The 5,456-nt window shown below is 55.4% G+C and overlaps 1 pseudogene; it reads right to left on the reverse strand.

The window, feature by feature from the left end:
• Positions 1-1,919: 1,919 nt before the first annotated feature.
• Positions 1,920-3,966, reverse strand: LOC122673882 (annotated as a pseudogene).
• Positions 3,967-5,456: the final 1,490 nt, after the last annotated feature.

Below are 5,456 nucleotides of genomic sequence, written 5' to 3' on the forward strand. Positions count from 1 at the left end.
CTTCTTCCTGGGCACGTGGGAGACTGGATGCCCCAGCCTCCTCACTTGCTCTTAGCTGGAACCATGAGATTGAGTTCCAGCCAATGGATCGTGGACAGAAGTGACATCTGCCACTTCCAGACCTGGCTATAGAGTGTCCCAAGTGCTGGAAGGGAGGGACTCTGCAGTACACGATCTGGGAGCTTGAGTCACCACATGGAATAGGGCCATCAGCAGAGATGCCAGACTCAGTGTGAACTGCGATGTGGGTGAGAAGTTAACTTGTAGTGTGTTGAGATACTGAGATTTAGAGATTATTTACTTCATAAACTAGCATTGATATGTCTTTCTAGGGGGAAAGTAACTTGTTTACACTGATCCAAAATCTCTCTTCCCCATCACAGGGCACATGAGACACTCGATCCTCAGAGGCTTGCTTGGTGAGCAGGACAAGGAGCAAAGAAAGGTCTTGGAGGTAGGGTTTTTTTTGGTTTGTTTTTGGGTTTTTTTTAAAGAGCACATCAGTTCAGTTTGGTTCAGTCGCTCAGTCATGTCCAACTCTTTGCGACCCCATGGACCGCAGCACGCCAGGCCTCCCTGTCCATCACCACCTCCCGGAGCTCACCCAAACTCATGTCCACTGAGTCGGTGATGCCATCCAACCATCTCATTCCCTGTCGTGCCCTTCTCCTCCTGCCCTCAATCTTTCCCAGCATTAGGGTCTTTTCAGATGAGTCAGCTCTTTGCATCAGGTGGTCAAAGTATTGGAGTTTAAGCTTCAACATCAGTCCTTCCAAATGAACACTCAGGACTGATCTCCTTTAGTCCAAGGGACTCTCAAGAGTTTTCTCCAACATCAGTTTTCACCAACTCTTTTTTTTTTTAATAGTTATTTTTATTTATTTATTTGGCTGTGCCAGGTCTTAGTTGCAGCACACAGGATCCTCGATCTCTATTGGGGCATGTGGGGTCTTTTACTGTGGCATGTGGGGGTCTCAGGATCTAGCTCCCTGAGCAGGGATGGAACCTGGGCCCCCTACATTGGGAGCTCAGAGTCTTAGCCTCTGGACCACCAAGGAAGTCCAGGGGTGGGTTCTTTTACACTGTGTTGCAGCTTAAGCATTTCTGCCTTCAATTAGGAGGTGCTAGAAAGGAATTGATAAGGAGAAAGGGGTGACAGAGGATGAGATGGTTGGATGGCATCACCGACTCAATGGACATGGGTCTCAGCAAACTCCAGGAGATGGTGAAGGACAAGGAAGGCTGGTGTGTAACTGTCCATGGGGTCACAGAGTCAGACACAACTAAGCAACTGAACAACAGCAAAGGATGGAGAAGGCATTCAAATGGTCATTCTGCAAGCATAGGACACATTTCCCCCCCCAGGTTTTTATTTAAAATTTATTGCAATGGGGTCCGCACAAAAGGAGGGGGTGAAGGGTGAGGAATATGCAGGGGACACTGGAACACGATGACCTGGCCAGGGCCACAGCTTCTGTTGTTGGGGAGAGGGATGAAAAGAAAAGGCCAGGACTGGAGCTGGGGTGGAAGAGGGAAGGGGGGGACACTGGCTGCATTCCCCCACCCCCAGAAAACACCTCTCGTCCCTGGATACCTCCATTTACCCTGGCCCCTAGGATCCCATCTCTTGTCCTGCCTCTGGCCCTAGTGGCTCCTCCTTTTGCTCCCCTTGACTTGTTTTCCCGACAGATTCTTAAGCAGGATGACGTTCAGGGCCTGACCCCAAACAACCCCACCTGATGAAAGTACAACCTTTGCTTCCCTGCTTCTGCCCCTTCTTAAGTCTCACCTTTCCCCATCTCTGGGACAGAATCTTTGATTTCCCCCCTTCCTCTCCTCCCTCCCCCTGGAAGAAAAAAAAAAAAAAAACAGCACCAACTCTCCTGGGAGGGGCACCAGAAGGAGGACAAGAAGGACCATCAAGGGAGAAGGCTCACAAATCCCTGGAAGGGCAGGGCAGGGGGTCACAGAGAGGAGAGGGGGTGAGGGCAGTGACCACTCCTGTCCTCTGTTCCCCTCTGCCCACCATCCAGGGGCTTCAACACAACCAAGGGAACAGGTGTGTGTGGGGTCAGATCTGATAGGGAGGAGAGAGGAGCAGAAGGAACAAATGGTGAAAACCTAGAGAATTCCCCTAAGAAAACATGTCTTCCTCCTTCCCTTCGGGAGGCTCCTTGGTTGGTGGGGGAAGTAGCGAGGAGTTGGGGGGGAAAGGGAGGGGAGGAGGAGATGGTATGGAGGGACTTTCCTCCATACTCACCGCCCCACCCCTCCCCACCCCACCAACCTGGAGCTCACCAGGGCTGGGAGGGAAGTGGCTGAGAGCTCACAGGCACCCCCAGGACCCCCAGGAGGGAGCCCACGGCTGTGGGTGGGGCTGCCACTGCTCCTGCCGTGGCCATTGGACAGACCTCACCTGTACCTAGTGGGTGCCCAGGGTCCCCCCAGCAGATGGGTTGTGGCTGGGGGGCATCTCCCGGGACAGGGCACCCCCCGCCAGATGGGTCTGCATGGGGCCGGCCAGCTGGGCAGGGGTCTTGCAGGGCACGCTGCAAGCTTGCACAGGATGCGGTCAGCCCGCGGGGGCCCAGAGTCCAGGGTCCTTCACTGCCTGGATGTGCAGGTTTGCTGCAGTGGGGGAAGCCTTTGCGGCAGAGCTCACAGACAGGGTGAGGGCCCTGGCTGTGCATCTTCAGGTGGTCCGAAATATAAGCCGAGCTCAACATCTTGCCACACGCATGACATGGGACCTTCTGCTCATGTCCTACTGTGTGGGCCTGCGGACGATCCTTCATAGCAAAAGCCGCCTCACATCTCTCACGTTCTAAGGGCAGTTCTAGCAAGTGCACTTATCTGATGTGACCGTGGAGGTGATCCGGCCGGGAGAAGCTCTTGCCACAGTGCCAGCAGTTGGAGGGCTGGTGCACTGCGTCGTCATGTGAGCGCGCAGTGGTAGCTCCTGCAGCCCTTAGCGCCTGGAGCGCTGCTGGCACACCGGGCACTCGTGAGGGCCTCTCGTTTTTGCTGCTGCGCCGCCGGCACCTGCCTCCCCCCAGCTCTCCCGCCGGCTCCACTCAGTTGGGGCACGCTCAAGAGGCTCAGGGCCACCATGAAAAAAAGTGAAACTAAAGTCGCTCAGTCGTGTCCGACTCTTTGCAACCCCATGGACTATGTATAGCCCACCAGGCTCCTCCAACCGTGGTATTTTCCAGGCAAGAGTACTGGAGTGGGCAGCCATTCCCTTCTCCCAACCCAGGGGATCTTCCCAACCCAGGGATGGAACCCGGGTCTCCAGCACTGCAGGCAGACGCTTTACCGTCTGAGGCACCAGGGAAGCCCCAGGGGCACCATGGTGGTAGGCCTCTTCATAACACCCGAGGGGGACCCGGCCGGCCTTGGCTCCGGTGTGTGTGGCCTCGTCCCTTCGGAGGGTATAGCCGTTCTTGAACTCTTTGGCGCACTGGGTGCAGATGGAGGCCCCTGGCTCTTTCGTCGTCTTCTCCCGGCACATGTGACCGGGGCCACAGTGACCGGCGACCCTCGAGGTTGGGGCAGGAGGGCGGTGGCGACCGCAGGCGCCGACACCGGCGCGGGGCGGCAGAGGGGGCCCCGAGGAGGGCATGGGGGCTGCTTCAGAGCCGCTGAGTCCACAGTGGAGGCGGGGGTCGGGGGCGCGGCCGTGGCGAGGACGGGGAGCAAGTCCACCTGGAGGGGCTCGGCCGCGGGGGCCTGGGGCCTGGGTGAGGGCACCAGCACGGCCTGGAATGGGCTCCAGGCGCAGCCCTGGGAGGCAAAGAAGTGGGACTGGAACTCGGCGCCGACTTGCAGCGGGGGTTCTGGGCGTGACCCTGAGCTGGTGGGAAGATCAGGAGGCCGCCCACCCGCCCCTCCCCCACCCCCTCGGGAGTCCAGGCCCAGCACGGGGAAGAGGGGAGGGGCCAGCAGTGTGCCCGGGGAACATGGCATAGGGCATGGCGGGGAGGGAGGGAGGGAAGGAGGGCGCCTGGCCCACAGGACACATTCTAATTGCCTGATCATCCTTTGATTTAGGAGTAGGGAGGGGAGTAGTATGAGAACCAAGGAGACGTTGAACCTGCTCAGACGTGTGGAGTAAGGAAGGCAATGCTCAGATTTAAAGGCATCGGGCAGTGTCACGCCAAGACAGAGAAGACACTGGGCTGGCCAGAGGGCAGTGGCCAGAACTGTGGGTCAGGTGGGCAGGAGTTAAGTTCTGGATGTACATATCCTGCTGTCTGGCCCACCTCTCCACTTGGAGACATTCCAAATAGAGCAGGTCCCAGAGGGCTCCTCCCTAACCGCACCCCATCTCAACAAACCTCTCCTCTCTTCTCCCGTTTTTAGAGTTAGTCCTAACTTCTCTCTTACTCTCCTGCCCCATATCTGATCGTTTGGCAAATTCTGTGTGCTCTTCCTTCTAAATACATGGAGAAATCAGCTGCCTCTTGCCATCTGACTGCTACCAGTCTGGGTCACACTGCCATGATTCTTTGCCTATGTTATTGCAATGGTCTCCTAATTGGTCTCCTTGCTTCCAGCCTTACTCCTCTACCGTCTGCTCTCCCCACAGCCATCATCATATTTTTATTTAGAAATGGAAACAGATCATCTTGCTTAAATTCTCCAAATGCTTGCCGTCTTGCTGAAAATGAAGTCCAAAGTTCTTAGCAAGGCCTTACTGGCCCACCTAATCTGGGCCACACCTCCTCTCTCATCTCATCTCCTCCCATGCTCCCACCAGCAGACAGGGCCTGTACCCTGCCCACACCCTTGGCTTGTTCCCAAGGTCGCCCATAGGCCCTGCTCTGCACCCCAGTGGCCTTTGTGTACCCACCTGGATGTATTCTGTGGCCTCCAGGGAAGCTTCCAGAAGCCATCTTCAGCAGTGAGGCAGGAGTTGGAGAATACTCAGTTTCCTGACTGGTCACTGGGGCAGTTCTGAGGCATGTTTCATGTATTCTCTCAGAGGTCCCTAGCAGGACTGAGCCTCAGTAGCTCACAATGGTAACCTACTTATTTTTTTTTTTAAATATTTATTTTTACTTATTTGGCTGCACCAGGTCTTAGCTGAGGCACGTGGGGTCTTTGATCTTCGTTGCAATATGCAGGATCTTTTCTTGTGGGATCTAGTTTCCTGACCAGGGATGGAACCTGGGCCCCCTGCATTGGGAGCTCAGAGTCTTAGCCACTGAACCATCAGGGTAGTCCCAGGAACCCACTTATTAATGCCTCAGTGTTAGCTTTCCTTCCTTCTCTCTCTCCCTGGCACTCTGTTAGTGCTTCCTCAGACCATTTCCAGAAGAAACTGCTTCCGCCCAAGTCCTTGTCTCAGGGAATATGCAAACTAAGATATCTCTTACTCCACTTCAGCTGCACTGGCTTCTTGTCTCTAGAACACATCAGATGTCCCACCACTCAGAACCTTTGCAGATTCTGTT

The sequence above is a fragment of the Cervus elaphus genome, chromosome 18 (assembly GCF_910594005.1).
Source record: "Cervus elaphus chromosome 18, mCerEla1.1, whole genome shotgun sequence".
Classification (NCBI taxonomy): Eukaryota; Metazoa; Chordata; class Mammalia; order Artiodactyla; family Cervidae; genus Cervus; species Cervus elaphus.